Source organism: Anastrepha ludens, chromosome 5 (assembly GCF_028408465.1).
Source record: "Anastrepha ludens isolate Willacy chromosome 5, idAnaLude1.1, whole genome shotgun sequence".
Classification (NCBI taxonomy): domain Eukaryota; kingdom Metazoa; phylum Arthropoda; class Insecta; order Diptera; family Tephritidae; genus Anastrepha; species Anastrepha ludens.
In genome coordinates, this window is record NC_071501.1 from 7,199,135 (window position 1) to 7,213,223 (window position 14,089).

Sequence of the window (14,089 nt, forward strand, 5' to 3'; positions counted from 1 at the left end):
ATGTACGGAACCAAATATTGACCAAATGACCGCCGCGACCTCGGCGGCACACCCCCATCCGATGGTACGTAAGTGCTACTTGAAGTGTACCTGGGGTACTCTTGCCATCTTATCTACCTACCTACCTACCTTAATCCAGAAGTCTGACACCACAGCTATGTGGGCAACATAAATAGAGCAGCTGATTTGTTTTTATACGCAATATTCGTACTTTCATTATGTCATGCCTCTGCCTTTTGTATGACTTTCGGGCATTTTAGTTTTCGAAGGAAGTCCAAAAAGGTGTGTCTAAAGAAGTGTGACCGGAATCATTAAAAATTCGAAGCTTTCTGCTCGGAGCTCCATTTGGTAACAGACGCAAGGGGCCTATACTCGTATGTATTCCATAAAATACTGCAACCAACGGTCTCTCGGAGTTCGCGGAAATCTCTCCGGGAAGTATACTTTTCTAGCGAACATCCTGATTACAATCTGGAGTGAGTGTACTGGTTAAGACCATAAGATGAAGAAGGGCCTTCAAAGCCTTTTGCATTCTTAGGTAACATTTTTTAGTACTTAAGCAATTTCTTAATTATTTAGCTGAACGAGGAAAAGGTTAAAAAGCATATCTAAGTATTTAGTAACATTTTGCGACCAATATTTTTGTAGAGCATTTCATTCTATTAACTTATGCACTTAGAAACTTTTGTACAACAGTGTGAAAAACTAGTTTAGGAGGTCGTTGGAGGGATAAAATGTTGCGCAGAATTATTGCCTATTTTTTTGAGCAGGGTGAGTTAGAGGTAGTAGAAGAGGGTTAAAGTGTTTAACATAATTTTTTTTGGTAAGTGTTTCCAGAAGTCCTTTTAGACTAAATCAGAGTTCGAAGACCATAGAAGACCGTCTATAGAAAAAAATAAATAGTTTTCTTAAGATGTTAGGTGTGGTCAGCGTCACGAAAGAATGATGATTTTCAATAATTTTTTTTTACTAGTCAATTGTTCTATTTTACAAAAATAAAAACATAGCATTAATACATCATGTTTCGACTTGACTTTAGCAAAATTTCAAAAACAAAAATTAATAACTTTAAAAGTTATTCGCTGTTTGTGTGGAGTCCGTTTCTCCAGAAGTCCCTTGATCAACATAAGTCCTTGGAGATTAATCTAAAATCAATCGGACAAGAGAATATAGTTTTATTAATAAATAATTTTGTGCCTGATCGAAGCGTTTTTTTTTTCCAGGAACTATTTTTCAGATTTTAGGGAAAAAAACCGACAATTAATTGTTAAAAAAAAAATCGAAATTTTTGAAAAAAAATCCATCGAGTTTTTTATGTTTTCTCCATCTGGTATCGCTAGGGACCAAAAGGTCTATGCGTCTATACGTCCAACCAGGCTGACCTAACCTTTTATGTTTTTCAAAAGCAGTTAAGTTTCATTGAAATCTACCAGTCGATTTTAAAGCTACAATGATCACCAGTTCAAAAAACATAGTTTTGAGAAAAGGGCATTTAAAGTTAGCTACCTGCCCTCGAACTATCCGAAGCGCCCTTTGGATTCACTTCAAATTTTCAAACAGTATTTTTAAGATATTATACTTTAAGAAAATGAAAAAAAAAAACAAAATCCAATTTTTTGAAAATTCTTACTACGCCTTAAACTTTTGCAAAATTTGTGTATGCTTTCAATCATTGGAAACATTCCGCTCCTAGAAATATGCTGACTCTGAAAATATACCACAGTGTAATTTATTCTATCTAATCGGCATATCTGTTTGTCAAGAATATCTATGCATTTTTTGCTGATAATCGGAATCCATTCTGCTTTTTAGCCCATATGTCAGTTCGACCATAATATTCCTTTATTGTGTTTGAAAAATATAAAGCAAATTTAATATTTTTTTTATTATGTATTTATTTATGTATTTCGATTTTTTTCTCTAAATAAAAAGGCTTCTCTTACTTTTTCGGTTTTCATTGCTTAAATTTAATTGTTTTGATGTTGAGTCAGATGACAATTTTTGCCAGTGACTGATGCGTGTTCAGGTGCTGGCCCAATGAAGACTTACTTTATTGGCTATGCTCGCCTTGCTTTACTTTGAAAGCTTATATCAAGAAATTGTAGCTATGCATGCTGTCAAAATAATAGGTAAAAAATGAAGCGAGAAGTGAAATGTAAATGTCAAAGGCGGGCAAAGTGCTGTCCTTTAGAATATTGAGCAATTCGATACTTTAAAGCGCTTCTACCCACTTTCACGCATTAAACTACATTTCTTTTCTATTTCATTCCTTTTTGAGAAATATCGATGTAAAGCAAGCATCTTTGGCAGGTATGTGAAATTTTTTTAAATTCAAAAATGTGTAGCTGCATTAGATTACAACTACTAAGATTCCTTTGCAGCCCAATTGTGGACCAGAAACTCGGCAGGCGCGTTGAACTAATAAAACATGCAGTCGAGTGCAAAAAACTCATTATAACCACAATGAGTTTTATAAATTTTTTTTAAATGTATTAAAGAGCAACAGTACTAAAACCTAACTAGAATTGGTAACGGAAGTCGCCTTTTAAAAATGCCAGTAATTCCTTTAATCAGTAAGAGAATTCAGTAATAAGGAAGGACTATAACTCTAAGAAGTTTTGTGGTCTGCATTTTTACTCTCACATCAGTTCGCCTGTTCCATAGGCCAAGTACACTAAGATGGCGTCAATGCTTTGCGCCATGACCAAATATCTTCGAAGACAAAATAGGAGTGCAGATTCAGAAAATTACACTGATAATATAATGGATAAAGATACATTAGAAGGTACAGCCTGATAAGGTTGGAATAACTGATTATCCTCTTAGAGCATAATTTGACGATGTCGGTGTGACACTGATTAATGTAAACTAAACGATTTTTGGTACAGATTCCTCATTTGGCCAAAATAGTAATATTATTTTTGCCTTAGCCTAAGTAAAATCGCTCAAATTCTCCTGGAATTTCTTAGGAAATGGACTGGGATTAATTATTGCAAATAAATTCGAAATATATAATGTCTGTATATAAGACTTAGGCGCCGATATTCATAATTTATTAGGTAAAAAAATAGTGAAGGAATCGTGAGACCCTCAAGAGATGTTGCTGCCATTTGATGAACTCCGAATTGGGTGGACATTGAGAATTACATTGCAGAACAATTATAATTTCTTAGTCATTTTGCAGCCAATATCTTTCGCATTTCAAACATCCTACGCTCTACTTCACATCGCTTCATTGCTCTTGATAAAACAGGAAAACCAGCATAACCAACTTTATTTCCTTGCACAAAATTTGTATAATTAAACTTCCAATCAAGAGTAATGAGAAGAATTATTCAGACTAAAAGAAATCATTAACGTGGCAATGGGAATAATAACTCAAACCGAAGGAAATAAAAGCGGAAAACAAGAATATAAAAGAAATTTGAATTCAACTTCAGAAATGCTGATGAAAGTAAACTTAGCTGAATAAAATTGAAAATTCTCTACACAGGCTGTGGCCAATAAATGTAGCAACATTCTCTTAATCGCAAGCCAACTGTGCATACTTACCTACATACATACATACATACATACATCCAACAAATAAGAAAGTCGACGAATAAATGCACTAACCCACCGGACGAGAACTTGTCCCATTAAGTCTGCCAATAGCTTAATTGCGTCGAGCGCTGATATCCTCCGAGTCTGCTTGACGTCGTCGACGCGCGAAAATGCGTTCAAGTTGACATTGGCGAACAGTTGAGATTGTCAAACAAACTATCGGCTTTTCTTTTCTTCCGATATTTCCTGTTCGGCCTGAGTGTGCGGCCAAGAAGAAGCAACTCACTCTAATGCGTCTATTTTTCTTTATTGAGCAGAGAAAATGCACGTGCCTTGAATAAATTTTCATGAAATGTTTATAAATTCACTCAAGGATTTCTGCAGTGGATGTAAATGTGGATTGCGTGAAGTAGGCGGGAGTCTTTGTGTGAACGGGAGTGTGTGCATGGAAATGGTGAGTTAATGGCTGGTTTTTTAAAATGTTACAGAAAATACTCGTTCAATATTTTTAAATGACTTTTGATCTATTACCAAATGAGGGAATATTTCGATTGATTGTAAAATAAAGGGTGGTTAAATTTCAAGGGCCGATGTTGAATGTGAACCACACCTAAACGTCAACGACACCGTTGTACTTCTTTCTTTTGGGGTTGTTTGATAGGAAAGGTGTACGTCGATAAGCCAGCAACAATTCAAGAGCTAAAGGAGGAGATAATTCGGCACATTAACGGTATAGAACCTCAATTATGTCCCATCGGATGCAGGTGTGCCGCCGAGGTCGCGGCGACCATTTGGGCGATATTTTGTTACATACGTAATTGAGGGCGATATTTTGTTACATACGTAATTGAGCCATACCAATATTATCATAATAAAGAAAAATGACAATAATTTCCTAAAAAAATTGTATTTTATTCAAAATCAACACCGCCCTTGAAACTTAACCACCCTTTATAAAATCATATAAATAGCTCATCCGGCTGTTATGTATGAATTGTGTTTGTAAACCGACTATCTAACCCCTGATTGTAAGAGGGTTGCCTTTTATAATTTGCGCCCAATAATGAAAATACTCAAATCTGATGTATGGAAATTAAGATTTTTTGTTCAAAATATAATGAAAGATTACTTTGAAAACAGAATTAATCGTTTTTGAATAACTTTTCTACTAAATAAAGAATGCTTGAAGTGCGACGCGCAAAAATTGTAAATCTTCCAATAAGGTGATTAATTTTGTGCCACCTTGTATTAACGGTTAAGCACAAGTTCACTGCACAAACGATGTGTTATGGTAGTAGCCCGGTGTGACGGGTTCAAAAAATGTAATTTTTTTTTACATTTTTCGGAAGAAAAACATCTTAAAAATATACTATAAAAACTTCAGACAGAAATTTCAATTATTTTTAAAGTTATAGCTAAACCCATGTTTTCGAAATTTCGGGGAATCACTGACTAAATTCAACCGATTTGACTAAAAATTTAACCCGCTATTCTAGACACACATATCTAGATCCTGGACCTTTAAAACATTTAATTTTTTAATAATAAACTATTTAACTTAAACAATTTATGAAGGAAAAAAATCAGATTTTGAGAACTTTTTTCACAAGTCCGCCATTTTGTTTTTATTTTTGATTTTTATGTATATTTTAGGTTCGGGACCTTAAATAAAGTTTACGGAATAATAATCTCTTTGAATTTTTTTTATCAGATGACTTTGGAAGGCTGTGTGTTTCCCCGAACCAACTCATCTTCTTTTCAAGGACTCCACTTTGACGTCAAAAATTTTAAGCAAATTAATATAAAATGAACTTTACAAATTGTTTTTATATACTTCAAAACACCAATAAAAACATGTAAAAACCTGAAAACGATCGCATTTTACTTGCTTTTTAAAAAAGATTCATGACGTCAAAACGTCGAAATTTCGGTCGTTACACCGGACTACTACCTTATGTTGTATATAGTCACGAGAGTTTAACACGTTGGCTGCCAATGTATCACTGGTGATCATTTCAAAAACCTACCCCCAGGTGCCAATGTATCACCAGTGATACACGCTTAGACCCCTAGATTTTAGGGGCTGGGACCCTAACGGAAGGAGTTTTGGGAAAATTAAAAGTTTATTTTAAAAGAAAAAAGATTTTATTTCATAGTAAAATACAATACAAAGTTTTGAAATAATACGAAATTACAATAAAAATGAGAAAATTCAATTCAATTCTGGAAACAGAAAAAACTATATTTTTTGTTTTTAATTTTAATGTAGTTGTTTGTCGTCTTTGATTCTGAATAGCACATGCCGCAACGATGTCTCTTGCGCCTACAATCCTTTGTTGCTTCTGTCGACGTTATTAAAAAGTGTTTTCCCTGCTGAGGTGAGCGCGCTATTGAAGCGCTATCTTTTCCACTCATGAAAAGGATAATGTTTTGACGAAAGTCAGATATTTGCATTTTATGAGTTTTTGACACTGTTTCAGAGGACTGGGCATTATCTGCGAAGTGAATAAATTTAAGCAAGATCTGGAACCGGTTACGAGCCCTAACTTGTGGGACGAATGCGTTTTTGAACAATGTGCTTGGTTTCCAATAGTCGGTTATTGCAGGGTATTTTACCATTCCCATATACATGACTATGGCCAGAAACTCCATGATCTGGCGGTCAGTATCTTTCCACATATTCATCCTACTGCTGCTGCGAGCACCGATGCCAGTTACTTGAGAGTTTGCATTCCTATTTGTCTCTTCAACAATAATATCCAATATCTCATCGGTCAAAAACTTTCTGTAATATTGAAATGGCGTACCGGTATCATATTGCAAAACCTGGGGTGGATTGGTAAATTCTTCTAAATTCTTCAAAGTCTCTTCGGTAGCAGGCGAGGTCCATGCGGTCGTAGTTTCCGTCTGTTCTTCATCAGCAGTATTATTAACATTTGTAGCACTAACATCGAGGGCTTCATCAATACTGTCATCACTCCTTGTATCACTGCCTGAATCTGGGATGTACTCATCTTCATCTGGACTAAAATCCTCACCACTAACACTGGAATTTTCCATTGAATTCAACGCGTCACGTATTTTCTCGAAATTCATAACTTCACAACTTCACTTCACTGTAATTTGCAACCAACTGCTCGCTATGAACTCAAGTTTGATACTGATTCATTTTGATTTACTTCTTCGAAATGTGATCACCGGTGATCACATTTCAAAAAAAATAAGAATAGTTTTAAAAAAACGGCAAGTGGTCACCGGTGAACACAGCACAAAAACGTGCTCATACGCGACAGGAGCGTGACTTTTATTCCTGGTAAAAATATCTCGTTAAAATTCAAACGGGAACATGACTTTTTTTGCTTGGCACCTGGGGGTAGATTTTTTTTGTGATCACCGGTGATACGTGGCAGCCAACGTGTTAATAAGCAGTTAATGGTCAAAATAACAAAATTTTATATTTTTACTTACCAAATCAGCTAATTGACAAGCTCACCTTTTTTCATTGATTAATAAAATGAGTTGTGATGGAACTCCAAAAAATTGTCATTTCGTTTTGACTTTTTTAGGAATTTGTTCATCTTCCATTTCGTATTTACATTCAGAAATCACGCAAAAACAACAGAATTTTCTGAATTTTCTCAGTCTTTCTTATTTTACCCTACGTCGCTGCATGCTGCTTTGAGGTCAACAAAATAAACATCAGTCGCTACATATATTTAAATATTTACGATCGTTTCCCGCGCTGAAGTCAGCGCATCAATAACCAAGAAAAAAAATGATCCAAAATTAATAGCCTCATTCCTAAAGTAATCGAAAATACATCACAATATTTCTGCTTGCTTTGATTAATGCCTGCAACACTACAAGAAGAACGACTACAAAAGTTTGAAATTTATTGTAAAACAATTTTAATGTTCCGCTGTAATGAAGTCTAATATTCAATTGCGGCCAGCGCGTGATTTGCAGTAATTAGCAGCACGCATGCGCAACACGATTTACCCGTAGCAACAAAATCGGATTTTGCGGTCAGGCAGCTAGCAAGGCATTAAGAATTATGTGCCGCTGACCGCTGCTAACTCAAAGCCATGGCGAGTGCCCAGGCCGAAATAGTCACTGTTATGCTAATATTTCACGCCATAAATAGTATTGTCGGCAAAATTATGGTAGTCGCACGATTTCTATTGCATAACAACATTACAGCTGTAAACTTGTATTTGTGCGACTAGCATCGAATTGTTGGATGTCGTCATATTTCGGGTTGGGGGCTGCATTAAATGGTTGACTTATTTGGCGAACATAATTTAAAGTTTCGTGGATTGGAATTTTAAATATCAAACAAAAGGGTAAGGCAATAAAATATTAAATTTGGTATATATATGTATGTATATTAGGGTGGCTCACCAAAAAAGTTGCGGTTTTTCTAACGAAATTCTAATATTTATTATATTTTAAGACGTCTGCCGAAATGTTTTAGAAAAAGTTGGCATTTGCCTGAGTTCTTTTCGGGACTTTTGTAAATTGAAATTGTTTCTAAAATAATTAATTTTTTCTACGGAATCAAAATAATGAGATCTTTCATGATACTTTTCACTATTTTAGAAGATGCAATTTAGAAAAACTTAAATAACTCAGCCCACTCTGTATTAAAGATATTTCCTCACCATTTTGATTTCGTGGAAAATTAACCTATGCAGATACAAATTTTTTTTTAATATTTTTAGGCATTTTTAAATATACATTTTAAGCTTAAAATTTTCAGTCGTCTAGGAATTTTTTTTTTCAATCGAATCAAAATAAAGAGACTTTTAATGCTATTTCTTACTTTTTTGAGAGATAGGTTTCAGGAAAACTTGAATAACTCAGTCCAATCTGTACTAATTTAGACTTCTAAGCTATCATTGGGAAGATATTTTTTCATCATTTCTATTTCGTGGAAAACTAACTTATATAAAGGGTGGCGCAAAATTAACCATTCAACTTTTTACTAAAAAAAAAAAAAAATTATTTTGAATGACGGAAATCTTTTTTCGACCCTTACGTGCTCCATTGCTTGTCTGTTTGTATGCTGCAGCTGTCTAGCTCACAAGTGTCAAATATGATTGCCGTAGGACGATATTTGCAAATATTATAAATCTTTCCATAATTGCTACATCCAAATTTTTTTTCGAAAATTTGTTTGTTGGTATTTCTAGGCATTTTTAAACAGATCTTTAAGGCTACAACATTTCTCTCATCTGAGGTGATTTTTATGAAAAATAATTTTAAAAAATTAATTTTATTTATTTTTTTATTTCAAATTCGCTCAGTTCACGTAAATCTTATTATTTTTCCGAAAGTCCTAAAACATAATAGATTTATAATTCCGTTGGAAAAATAGCACCAATTTTTTTTGTACGAAAAATGGTGCACCCTAATGTGTATACATAGGTGTAGATTCCTAATCAAAAAGCGGATGCATAACGCGGAGGCGTTATTTAAAATATTTGTGACACAAATTTTGTTAGAAAATTTTGGAAATTTTTATATTATATTAGGTGCGCAACTAAGTTCTCGTTGTTTTTTTTATGAAAATACAACTTTATTCTGAAAAAATGGTTACAAGTAAATCATTGAAAGTATTACCCATCGCTGGCTACTACTTTTTCCCATCTTTTTGGTAGATTTCGTATACCGTCGCGGTAAAACTGTTCATCTATTGAGGCTATCCACGGATCCAGTCATTTTTTGATGTCTTCATATGAATGGAACTGCTGGTCAGCTAGACCATGCGCCATCGATGGGAACAGGTGATAATCGGGCGGCGCAATATATGGAGAATATGGTGGGTGGGGTAGGATTGCCCATTTCAGTGTTTCCAGGTAGGTTTTAACGGGTCCACATACTGTAGAATCACTTTTTCATGCCTCTCCGCGCATTGCGGCAGCTTCTCGCGCAGTGCTCGGCTCAATCGCATCAATTGAAGTCAATACTGATCCCCAGTGATAGTTTCGCTTGGTTTTAACAATCCATAATAAATAACACCAACTTGGTCCCATCAAATACATAGCACAACCTTCGCAGAGTAAATATTCGGCCGAGGCGACGACGTCGAAGCAAGACCGGGCAGTCCCATGACTTTCTTTTCTTTGGATTGCTATAGTGAATCTATTTTTCATCACTCGTCTCGATGCGATGAAGAAAACCCTTCCTTTTTTGCCGCTGGAGCAGTTGTTCACAGGCGAAAAAACGACGTTCAACATCCCTTGGACTTAACTCATAAGGAACTCTAGTCCCCTGTTTCTGAATCGTTCCCAAAGCATGCAATCGCTTGGAAATGGATTGGCTTTAAAATCACCGTCTTTGAAGCGACGAAACCAATCTCGGCACGTTGTTTCACTTAAAGCAGCATCTCCATAAACTTTTTGTAGCTCTCGATGCGCTTCAGCCGCCGTATGTTTCGAATGCAAGAAGAAAATCAATATTTCCCGCAAATGACGATTATTCGGCACTAAATCAGACATTTTCACGAAACCAAACCATTTTCATGATACCAAAACAAAATCACTAATGTGTGGAAGCAGTTTGTTTGCCATATGTCTAAGCTTGGTTTGTGACGTTTAGGTTATGTTAGAATCGACTAGCTCACACTGCTGGCGGCATCTATTGACAAACAGTGGGAACTTAGTTGCGCACCTAATACGATTTTTTTTGTTTAGCAGGAAAATAAAAATTGCTTTCATATTTAAGTATTTATATATGAACTTTGTATGTATTGTATATTGTTTTTTTGTTTTTTTTTAAATATACTTTTATTTCAGTTACATTAATGAGTGCATTTTGCGAGGTATTGACCATCGAAATCTGTAATATGAAATGTTGTTCCAGTTATAGGATTCACTTGAACTCAATGAATCAATCAACCTGTTGATGCATTCAGTTGCTGTGAATTCTGTTAATGAAATCACATTTCACATTGGGCAAAATAAGTGAAAATGGCAGGCATAGAATCTTATTAATAGGGTAGAATTGAGTTCCTTAGCAATTTTTTAGATGATAAAAAAGTAAAATTTCTAGAGTTACAACTGAGGAAACGAGTGCAATTACTCCTCCTAATCTATTAAGAATAGAACGGAGAATTGCCAGATTTGGTGAATATGAGGGGTGCGCTAAGGCTTCACATTCATGGGCTTAGATTTTAAATAAATAGTTAAATGTTTAAACGGTTGCAACAACCTGAAGTCGAGCTTTGGCATGATGGAATATTTAGCACTCGTGCGTGGGCGCTCTTTTGATTGGGAATCTAGACCTATATACTCGTACATACATTAGGGTGCGCCACCCTCGATACAAAAAAAATCGGTATTATTTCTCCATCTAAATTATAAAATCTATTATATTTTAGAACTAAATTGTTATAAGGAAAAAATAGTGGTCCTTTTTCTATTAATGTTCACTTCAAATGATTCCATTGTTGACGGTGTTGATTCGTCAGGCTTTTAGAGCCTTAACCGGATTTTTTAGAAATTCCTGCATACTGAAATTGTTTAGTCTATTAAATTTTTCTATAACGAAAGGCAAGTTTCAAGAGCCTACAAAATACCATTGATATGTGACATTTTTTTTTGCTGAGCTGTCCCGCCTTTCCTTCCATACAAAGTACAGCATCGCCAACAAAAAATGTAAGGTGTTTTATATTCACTTTAAATTCGCACTTTGTTATAGTAAAACTCAATCGGCTATACAACTTCATGATTATAAAAATTAAAAAAATTCTTATTAAAAAATTAATGATGTTGATGAAATTTTGAAAAATTGTATACAAAGTTATAAACCTTGTGTTATATATTTCTTGTAGCAGTATGAATTATAATTTTATAAAAAAAAAATAGAAGTGTGTCTATAAGTTTACAACGGAGTTAGCATGAGAACAAATCCTAACATACAAGAATCCAATTTTTTTTTACAAACCTATTACTGTGTGGTTTTATCGAATAATTTCGCCGCATATTAATTTATCATACTTCTCACATCTTAAAACTTTTAATAATTTATTTACTTGCGACATATTTTATACACATTCGGATTCAAAAGTGCATTTTATGGCCTTGAAGAGAGTGTTTCGCACGTTTTAGTTCCCAAACTATTTCACAAGTGGAGCTCGAGGGATCTTTCACATACACTGAAGTTACCATTGATTTATATAAAATGCATTCATCTGCCTTTTTCAGTAAGGTGAAAATTAGAAAAAAAATGTTTTTTATACACGAAACCAAAACTGAGATGTCGTACAAATTTCTTGCTGAAAAGTTGACGCTTTACATTTTTACCCTTTTTGCATGGTTTCATAGTAATCCCAAAAGTTAAATTGAGTGCGACATAAAGTTTGACAGCTGACAGAATATCAATTCCATTAAAATGTATTACAAAAGTTGGCTCTGCGTTAGCAGGCAAATTTATCATCACCATTCCATGTACGCAGGTAGGAGGGAGGAAATTGTGCATCCATGTAATAGTTCAGAGTTATTTACATTCGTAGAAGTTGAAAAGATTTTTTGGCTTTAAACAAAGAAAAAAAGACTATTCAAAGCAACGCTTCAAGAAGTGTGGAAAAAAGTACAGTCAAATGAAATAAAATAAAGGGAAATGAAATGACTTTAAATCAGTTAATCAGGAGAGGTAATTTAAACTCTCAACCTTATGAAGAGATCAGTCTTGGGCCTTACTGCACAATCTGCCAATTTCGAAACTATTTTATTCGAAATTTTAATGAGCTATGGCTCAATAAATGAATATTTGGCATAGCTTAACTTTTTTCGTGCACTCAACTAATAAAATTCTTTTTGAATTCCAAAGCAAAGTGGTCATGATCTTTCCGGCGAATGAAGTGACATACCATTTTTTGGAGGCTCTGCGCTCTTCTACATAGATTACATCAGAGTCATAGTGATTATTCCGAATTTCATCTCCAGCAACAATATGGTCGAAAATACCAGTAGCATTTTTTCCACAGCGCATCATTTTTTTATAGGTACCGTGAACATTCGCCCTACTCACCTTGCCTCCAGTTTTGTTAGATGTTGGTTAAGGTGATGATTAAGCTGATCATGAAGAATAGTGTGTATGGTACCAACGGATAGCTTAGTCTTCTCTGCTAATAATTTTAACTTTATTCGGATGTCCTGCAGTGTAAGTTTCTCAACATTTTTCACATTTTCTTCTGTGGTCATAGTTACGGCGTGGAGGTCATTTTCATTACTCCTCCTGCCGCTTTTAAATTCTCTTGACCACTTTTGATTTACTTATTTTTTTATTCTTAATTTTTATTTATTTAATCAACAAGCAAGAAGCTTACAGACTATTACATAGGTAGCTACAAATTAAGACCTTATGACAAGTAACTTCTTATAAGTAACTTTTTAAAAGTAAACTTAGAGTAAGCGAAATGAAAGACTAAGGAAGAAGAACAAGCATTAAATTGAGCTAGCGTCCTTCTAAAAGGAGCATTCATTCCATAAACAGTTTTAGCAATACCCACAAAAAACCGTTCAGTACAACGGAAAATGCGTGAGGGAATATTGAAATTAGTTTTATTGAGCAGATAAGAACAATCTATTGAGCCCGCACAAATATCGAAGACAAAACACAGCGACAACAGAACACGCCTAGACTCTAAGACTGAATGGGATCAACGAATTTCATCGAGGGCAAAGCAAAACGCACAAAAGCTCTCTGAACTTACTCTAATCGATTAATACCTATGACTGCATGAAACGGTCTCCAAAGGAAAACCTGAACCGAACTAAGGACGAGTACAACAGTTAGAGGGTATAGGTATCTGAAAACGAAGAACTATTTCGACGAATAAAGGCTAACGATTTAGAAAGAATAAAGTTTATGTGGATGGTGAAGTTGAGCTTGGAGTCAAAATAAACAGCCAGGTCCTTTAATTCACTGATTGGCTTTTGCGGCGAGTTCAAGATGTGGTAAGCTGTTGGAACAACATTAAAAACTTTGGCATACGAAGTAAAGTGACATTTATTAATGTTTATGAACAAACGATTACTCACACACCAACTATATAAGTTATTCAACTCACACTGGAGAATGTATGAATCTTCCGGACATTTAATTTCATAATAGATTTTCATATCATCCACATATATAGGGTGGGCCATGTGCTTTTTGAATCGGCTATAAAAAAAAAACGAATCAATATTTTTTCAAACTTCTTTTTTTATTTTGAAGATTGAATATTGTCATTTATGAATAAAAAATAATATCGTTCAAATAACTGCCACGATTGGCTTTACAGTAGATCATTCGCCAACCCAATTTTTAAGCACATTTTCGGTTGTTTGGGCTCCAATTTCATGAATGGCAATTTCGTGCTTGAAAGCATCAATCGTCTCTGGATGGTTCGCATAGCATTTGTGTTTAACGGCTCCCCACAAAAAATAGTCCAACGGGCTTAAACCACAGCTCCGGGGCGGCCAATTGATATCGGGCTTCAAAAACGGTAGCCAAAAGTTCGAGTGTAACTTTGGCAGTGTGACAAGTTGCACCGTCC